This window comes from Cebus imitator, unplaced genomic scaffold (genome assembly GCF_001604975.1).
Source record: "Cebus imitator isolate Cc_AM_T3 unplaced genomic scaffold, Cebus_imitator-1.0 Scaffold493, whole genome shotgun sequence".
In the NCBI taxonomy this organism is placed as follows: Eukaryota; Metazoa; Chordata; class Mammalia; order Primates; family Cebidae; genus Cebus; species Cebus imitator.
Window position 1 is genome coordinate 826105 of NW_016107808.1, and position 9049 is coordinate 835153.

Here is a 9049-nt window from a genome sequence, read left to right on the forward strand (position 1 = left end):
CAGCCTCCAGAGCAGCTGGGATTACAAGCACGCGCCACCATGCCCAGCTAATTTTTTGTATTTTTAGTAGAGACGGGGTTTCACCATGTTGACCAGGATGGTCTCGATCTGTTGACCTCGTGATCCACCCACCTCAGCCTCCCAAAGTGCTGGGATTACAGGCGTGAGCCACTGTGCCCGGCAATGCTTACTTTTTATTGGATCTGATACTACTGCCTTACATGACCCACAGAAAAATAACTAGGATTAACTATCAGCACTAATTTAATGGGAAGTTCTGATTCCTCTATAAATAAATAAATAAATAAAGACCAGGCTGAGGTGGTCTCAGATAGACATGAGAAACTTGTTGGGAACTGGAACAAAGGTGACAGTTGTTATGTTTTAGCAAGGAGACTGGCAGCATTTTGCTCCTGCCCTAGAGATTTGTGTAAATTTGAACTGGGAGAGATGATTTAGGGTATCTGGCAGAAGAAATTTCTAAGCAGCAAAGCATTCAGGAGATAATGTGGGTGCTGTTAAAGGCATTCAGTTTTATAAGGGAAGCAGAGGATAAAAGTTCAGAAAATTTGCATCCGGACAATGTGGTAGAAAACAAAAATCTATTTTCTGAGAATAAACTCAAGCCAGTTGCAGAAGTTTGCATAAGTAACAATGAGCCAAATATTAATTCCCAGGACAGTGGGGAAAATGTGCTGGAGAAATGTCCTGGCCTAGGAAAAAATGGTTTAGTGGGACAGGACTAAGGTCCCTATGTCATGTGCACCCTAGGGACTTGGTGCCCTGTGTCCCAGCCACTCCCGTCATGGCTGAATGGGGCCAATATAGAGCTCAGGCCATGGCTTCAGAGGGTGCAAGGTCCAAGCCTTGGCAGCTTCCACATGGTGTTGAGTCAGCAAGTGAACAGATGTCAAGAACTGACATTTGGGAACCACCACATAGATTTCAGAGGATGTATGGAAATCCCTGGATGTCCAGGGAGAAGTTTCCTTCAGGGGTGGAGCTCTTATGGAGAACCTCTGCTAGAGCAGTGTGGAAAGGAAATGTAGGTTTGGAGCCTCCACACAGACTTCCTATGGGGCTCTAGTGGAGCTCTGAGAAGACGGCCACTGTCCTCCAGACCCCAAAATGGTAGATTCACTGATAGCTTGCAGTGTATATCTGGAAACCACAGACACTCAATGCCTGCCTGTGAAAGCAGCCAGGAGGGAGGCTGTAACCTGCAAAGCCTCAGGTGTGGAGATTTCCAAGACCATGGGAATCCACCTTTTGCTTCAGCATGATCCGGAAGTGAGACATGGAGTCACAGCAGATCATTTTGGAGCTTTAAGATTTGACTGACCACTGGATTTTGGACTTGCTTGGGGCCTGTAACCCCTTTGTTTTTGCCAGTTTCTCCCATTTGTAATGCTGTATTTACCTAACACCTGTATCCCCATTGTATCTAGGAAGTAACTAGCTTGCTTTTGATTTTACAGGCTCATTGACAGAATGGACTTGCTTTGTCTCAGATGAGACTTTGAACTGTGTGGACTCTTGGGTTAATGGTGAAATGCATTAAGACTTTGGGGGACTGGCTGGAAGGCATGATTGGTTTTGAAATGTGAGGACATGAGATTTGGAGGGGCCAGGGTCAGAATAATATCATTTGGCTGTGAGTCCCCACCCAAATATCATCTTTAATTGTACTCCGATAATTCCCATGTGTTGTAGGAGGGATCTAGTGGGGGATAAGTTAAATAATGGGGGCAGTTTCCCCCACACTGTTCTTCTGGTAGTGAATAAGTCTCATGAGATCTGATGGTTTTATCAGGGGTTTTCACTTTTGCATCTTCCTCATTTTTCTCTGGCTGTCACCAGGTAAGAAGTATATTTTTCCTCCCAACATGATCCTGAGACCTCCCCAGCCATGTGGAACTGTAAGTCCAATTAAACCTCTTTTTCTTCCCAGGCTTGGGTATGTCCTTATCAGCAGCATGAAAACAGACGAATACAGGCTACATTAGCTGTGACCATATGTGAGGCTCCTCTGCCTTTGGAAAGGAGAGAGAAGAGTGGGAAAGATTAGGTATGGTGGATTGATTGCCAGCTCTGCTGCAGAACAACAGAATATCACATGTGTGGAATTCTACGTTTTTTGAGTTTAGTCTCTGGCTCCTGGACATCACCCCTGAACCTGTCTGTAACCTGAAGGAACTTGCCACCCTGAAGGGAAGGATACAGGCTTAGCTAACTTTGTCTCCTGCTGATTATAGAGCCCTAGAACTTTGAGCCCATATATATGATAGTCACAGAGTCTTTCAAGCAGGCCTTAGGGGAATTTCACTGTTGTGCTGGCTTCAGGACTGATTTGGCACCACATCATTCTTGGTTTGGTGACTCCTAAAGCAGATAAAACTTTGGTCACATTATCCAAACCCTTAGCAACATCTGGAAAGTATTCCCAATAAAGTGACTAAAAATAAGCCCAAACTATGAAGAGTATAATAAATAACTGACTCCTCAATACCCAGTCAGACACACACCTACAAATGTCAAGACAATCCAGGAAAACATAACCTTACAAAATGAACTACATAAGGCACTAGAGACCAATACTGGAAAAAGAGAGATATGCGACCATTCTGACAGATAATTCAAAACAGATGTCTTGAGGAAACTCAGAGAAATTAAGGATAACACATAGAGGGAATTCAGAATTGTATCAGGTAAATTTAACAAAAAGATTAAATAATTTAAAGGAATCAAGCAGAAATTCTGGAACTGAAAAATGCAGGTAGTATACTGAGGAATGCATCTGGGTCCTTTAATAGCACAATTGATCAAGCAGAACAAAGGATTAGTGAGCTTCAAGATAGGTATTTGAAAATAAACAGTCAGAAGAGATAAAAGAAAAAAGAATAAAAAACAATGAAGCACACATACAGGATCTACAAAATAGCATCCAAAGGGCAAACCTAAGAGTAATTGGCTTCAAAGAGGTGATAAAGAAAGAGATAGGGGTAGGAAGTTTAATGAAAGGGATAATAACATATAATTCCCCAAACCTAAAGAAAAATATTAATATCCAAGTACAAGAAGGTACTTGAACACCAAGCAGAATGAACCCAAGGAAGACTACATCAAGTCATTTAATAGTCAAACTCCCAAAGATAAGGGATGAAACCAGGATACTAAAAGCAGCAAGAGAAAAAAAACAAAGAACATACAATGGAACTCCAATACACCTGGCAGCACACATTTCAGAAGATGCCTTACAGGAAGAAAGGGAGTGGCATGACATATTTAAAGTGCTGAAGGAAAAAAACTTTGGCCTTAGAACAGTATACCTAAGAAAGACATCCTTAAAACATGAAGGAGAAATAAAGATTTTCCCAGAGAAACAAAAGGTGAGAGATTTAATCAACATCAGACCTGTTATACAAGCAATGCTAAAGGGAGTACTTTAATCAGAAGGACAAGAACATTAATGAGTAAGGAACAATTACCTGAAGACACAAAACTCACTAGTAATAAAACGTACACAGAAAAATACAGATTATTATAACATTGATATTGTGATGTGTATGCTAACCTTATCCTACATACAATGACGAAATGATGAACCAATCAAAAATAAGAACTTCAACAACATGTGAAGACACAGTACAATACAATATACATGGAAACAATGAAATGTTAAAAAGCGGGGTGTGATGTTAAGGTGTAGAATTTGTCTTAGTGTTCTTTTTGCTTGTTTTTGCAACAAAAGGAATAGACAGCCATGAAATACACATACAGATCTTGTTTTGCTTGTAATAAACAAGCAAAACAAGCTGTTGTTATCAGCTAAAAAGAATGAGTTATAAGACGGCATTTTCGAGCCTCATGGTCATCTCAAACCAAAACACAAAGAAAGGATACACAAAATAAAAAGCAAGAAAATAGACTGGACATGGTGGTTCACACATGTAATCCTTGCACTTTGGGAGGCTGAGGCGGGTGGATAACCTGAGGTCAGGAGTTCCAAACCAGCCTGGCCAACAGGGTGAAACCCTATCTCTACTAAAAATACAAAAATTAGCCAGTCATGGTGGCTCATGCCTGTAATCCCAGCTACTCGGGAGGCTGAGACAGGAAAATTGCTTGAACCCAGGAGGTGAGGTTGCAGCAAACTGAGATTGTGCCATTGCACTCCAGGCTTGGTGACAGAGATGAGACTCCATCTCAAAAATTAAAAAAAAGCAAGAAAATAAACTATATTGCAGGAAAAATCACCTTTACAAAAAATAGACAGGAAACAAAGAAGACCACAGAATAATCAGACAACAAATAACCAAATAGAAAGAGTAAGTATTTACTTAACAATAGTAGCAGTGAATGTAAATAAATTAGACTCCCCAATGAAAAGTCGTAGAGTGGCTCAATGGATGAAAAAACAAGACCCATTAATCTGTTGCCTACAGAAAACACCCCTCAGCTATAAAGTTGAGTGAACTCATTTTTGACAAAGGTGCCAGGAACATCCAGTGGGGAAAAGAGAGACTCTTCAATAAATGGTGCTAAGAAAACTAGAATCTATATGCAGAAGAATGAAACTAGGCCCCTACCTCTAGCCATAAAGAAAAATCAAATTAAAATAATTTAAAGACTTAAATCTAAGGCCTCAAACTATGAAACTACTACAAGAAAACTAGAGAAAATCTCCACAAAAATAGTCTTTGGAAAAATTTTTTGAGTAATACTCCACAGCACAGATAGCCAAAGCAAAAATGAACAAATGGGATTTCATAAAGTTAAAAAGCTTCTGCACAGCAAAGGATACAAGCAACAAAGTAAAGAAACAATTTACCAACCGGGAGAAAATTTCTGCAAACTACCCATTTGACAAGGGATTAATAACAAGAATATATCAGGAGCTCAAAGAACTGTATAGGAAAAAAATCTAATAATCTGATTTTTTTTAAATGGGTCACACATTTGAATGTATGTTTTTTAAAAGAAGACATACCAATGGTAAACAGGCACATGAAAAGGTGCTCTACATCAAAGATCAGTGGAGAATTGCAAATAAAAAATACGATGAGATATGATCTCACCCCAGTTAAAATGGCATTATCCAGAAGACAGTAAAATGATTTAAAATCTGAAATCTAAGGCCTCAGACTATGAAACTACTGCAAGAAAGCAAATGCTGGCAAGGATGTGGAGAAAAGGGAACCCATGTATATTTTTGGTGGGAATGTCAATTGGTACAACCACTATAGAGAACAGTTAGGAGGTTCCTCAAAAAAACTAAAAAAGAGCTATCACAAGATCTGACAATCCCGCTCCTAGGTATGTACCAAAATGAAAGGAAGTCAGTATGTTAAAGACATATCTGCACTCCATTGTATATTGCAGCACTATTCACAATAGCCAAGATACAGAAGCAACCTACTGTCAATCAACAGATAAAGAAAATGTGGTACATATGAACAATGTAGTACTATTCATACATAAATAGAATGACATTGTGTCATTGGCAATAACATGGAAAGATGTGGATGCCATTATAATTAAACTAAGCCAGGCACAGAAAGACAAATATTGCATGTTCTCACTTATTGGTGGAATCCATAAATCAAAACAATTGAACTCATGGACATAGAGAGTAGAAGGATAGTTACCAGAGGTTTGTAAAGGTAGCAGTGTTTGGGGTGGAGGTGGAAATGGTTATTGGGTGCAAAAACAAACAGAAAAAACTAATAAGACCTACTATTTGATAGCACAACAGGGTGACTATAGTCAGTTATAATATGATTGTACATTTTAAAATAACTAAAAGCATATAATTGGATTTTTTATAACACAAAGGATAAATTCTTGAGTGTATGGATATCCCATTCTCCATGATGTGATTATTATGCATTGTATGCCTGTATCAAAATATCTCATGTAGCCCGTAAATATATATATATCTACTACGTACCCACAGAAATTGAAAAATTAAAAAAGAGTGTCACAAAAGACAAATACAAGATATTTAGAGAACAGAGATATAATCCCTAATATAAGAATACAGTCTAAGAAGAGAGAAAAAAATTAAATAAACATAAGAACATTAGGCACTAGTGTTTAAGTAAGATAAGTAAATTGCCAGAAGCAAATAAAAGCCTTAAATTGGCAAATTGAAGAACTTCACTGAGAAAAGGATTAAAACACTGAAACAAATAGACTTTTGAATACTAGAATAACATGTCTCAATTTCAAGAATAAAGATGAAATAGTATAGCTCTTCAAAAGGAGAAAGACAATAAATCAACTAGTACCAAACTTCTCATCAGCAACACTGACGGATGACACAGTATGTCTAAGAGGACAATTGGAATAAGGTGTGTATACTGCTAAAAGCCAACCACAACCACCACAACAACAACAAACATTATAACCCAAGAATCTTGTATTCAGCTGAGATTCCCTCTCACCAATTGGGGTTATAGATAGATACTTAAAGGATTTTAATCATTCAGAAATATTTGTAGAACTTTAGTGATTCTGAGAATATATTACATAATAAGTTTTTAGAGGAAAATACATGAGAAATGACTCTAATCCAAATTGGCCTATGGGCACAACTGGACCAGCCATCTGCTTTGTTAATAAACTTTTATTGGAACAGAGCCACATCCATTTATTTCCATATGGCTACTTTCACGATACAACTGCATAGCTGAATAGTTGCAACAGAGACTACATGGCCCACAAAATCGAAAATATTTAGTATCTGGCCCTATACAAAATGTTTTCTGACTCCTAAACAAATGACAGGCAAATTAAAAACAAGAATTATCAGGGTAGAAGAAGATGAAGCAAAGATGAAATTGTGGTTTTCAATTATATGAAAATAAGATTCTATTCCACCCACTAGAACCCTTTAGTTTATATATAATCTAAAATTTACATATATATATATACATACACATACACACTTATATACATACTTACATACATATACATGTGCTTATGCATTTGGTTCCAATTTCATTTCCAGTATTTATCATTTTTCCTTTCTTTGCCACAATTTCTATTTTGAGGGCCAATTCTTCTTTCGATTATCTATAATGTCACATGGATTTATCCCTGAGTGATAAGGAGGCAACACACACACACACACACTTTTCTGTCTGCACATGAACTAAACAGCTGCTTAGTGATCAACCACTGACAAACGTGAAAGAAGTGACATAATTTATGACTCATTATTATGCACACCTTTGTATTTATGTAGTAATTTGTGGACTGAAAGATTATTAATGAAGTTGTATTTTGCACATTACTTTCAGTTAGTGTATCATGGTGACTGACACTTGAACTATGTTGTTGGGGAACTAGATTTAAATAAGATCATGGTAACCAAAAATTGTGCATATCAGAACTGCGAACATTGTTAACTTGTGACTAAAATGTTTAACCATATCAGCAAAATCTAGATGTTGGAAGTAAGAATTGAAAGCATTTTGTAGATTTTAAAGAGAGTATGTTCACAGGGTTCTAGTGGGTAGAAGAGAACTTTAATTTCATATAATTGACAAATATATATATTGGATTATTCATTTCAGGCAATGAAAAATAACAATCACTGAGATGGAAAACCAGGTTAAATTTTCAAACAAATTAGATAGAAAGGAAAAAAATTGGTTGTTATTATTATTAGGTCAATTGGTGCATTTATTTTACAGCTATCTCTAGCTCACTATCTTACATTCTTCAGACATTGCTCAAATGTCACATTATCAATAAGGACTTCCCTGAAATTTTATATAACTGAAACCCTAATGTCTTAGTTCAGGCTGTTATAACAAAGTACTATGCATTTGGTGGCTTACGAACAGCAGAGATTGATTTCTCACAGTTCTGGAAACCGGGAGTTCAAAATCAGGATGCTTGCATGGACAAGTTCTGATGAGGAACTCCTGTTAAGTTGCTGACTGCCAACTTCTTATAACATCATGGCAGAAGGAGAGTGAGAGATCTGAGGTTTCTTTCCATAAGTGCACTGATCTCAGTCATGAGGTCCCCACCCTCCTGACCTAATGACATCCTAAAAAAAATCTCTTCCTAAAATCATCACCTTGGGGATTAGGGTGGCAGCGTGAATTTTTGTTGGTTCACAGATATTTAACACATAACACCTAAGCCTCACTATATTAATCTATCAATTTTGGAAAACTACCACAGACTACACAGAATACCGTCACGGGTATTCAATGAGCTAATACATACAAAATCTCAGCATAGTGTCAGGCACATATTAGATTGCTAATACAATAAGTTCCCTCTAGGATTTTCTTTCTCACCCTTTTTTTAATCTGGCCATCATTTCAACACAGAGTTCACAGAATTCACAACATTTTTTCTGTGAATGAGAAAAACACCTTAAGATATCATTTAAAAAAACCGCTGCCAGGGCAATTTGAATTTTAGAATAGGAAGTAGGGAGAGAGAGCAATGCTTAACCAAAGTAACTGAATATCTATTAGTGGAAGTGTATGCGTATTCATCTGTGAATACATGGAGACATCTTTGATTAAGATTTCTCAACCCAGCCTTAAGCTTACTCTTCAAGCATCTACCCGTGATCCATGCTGCTTTTCTGTATGCTGTGTGCTGAGGTCCTATATATAAAAATGAGTTTTAGCCAGATCAGAAGACAAGGAAATAAATGTGAAATATTCTGTGTTGCCTTCCACACAGCCAGAAGTAATTATGCATGAGTTCTGCATAGTAGTGAAGTATTAGGAAGAGGGAGAACAAGCCAGGTACGTAGGTTCATTCCTGTAATCCCAGCACACTGGGAGGCTAAGGCAGGCCAATCATTTGAGGTCAGGATTTCAGGACCAGCCTGGCCAACATGGTGAAATCCTTTCTCTATTAAAAATACAAAAAAAGCCTGGCATGGTTGCAGGAACCTGTAATCCCAGCTACTCAGGGGGCTGAGTGAGGAGAATTGCTTGAATCCTGAAGGTGGACAATGCAGAGCTGAGATCGTGCCATTGCACTTCAGCCTGAGTAACACAGGGAGATCCTG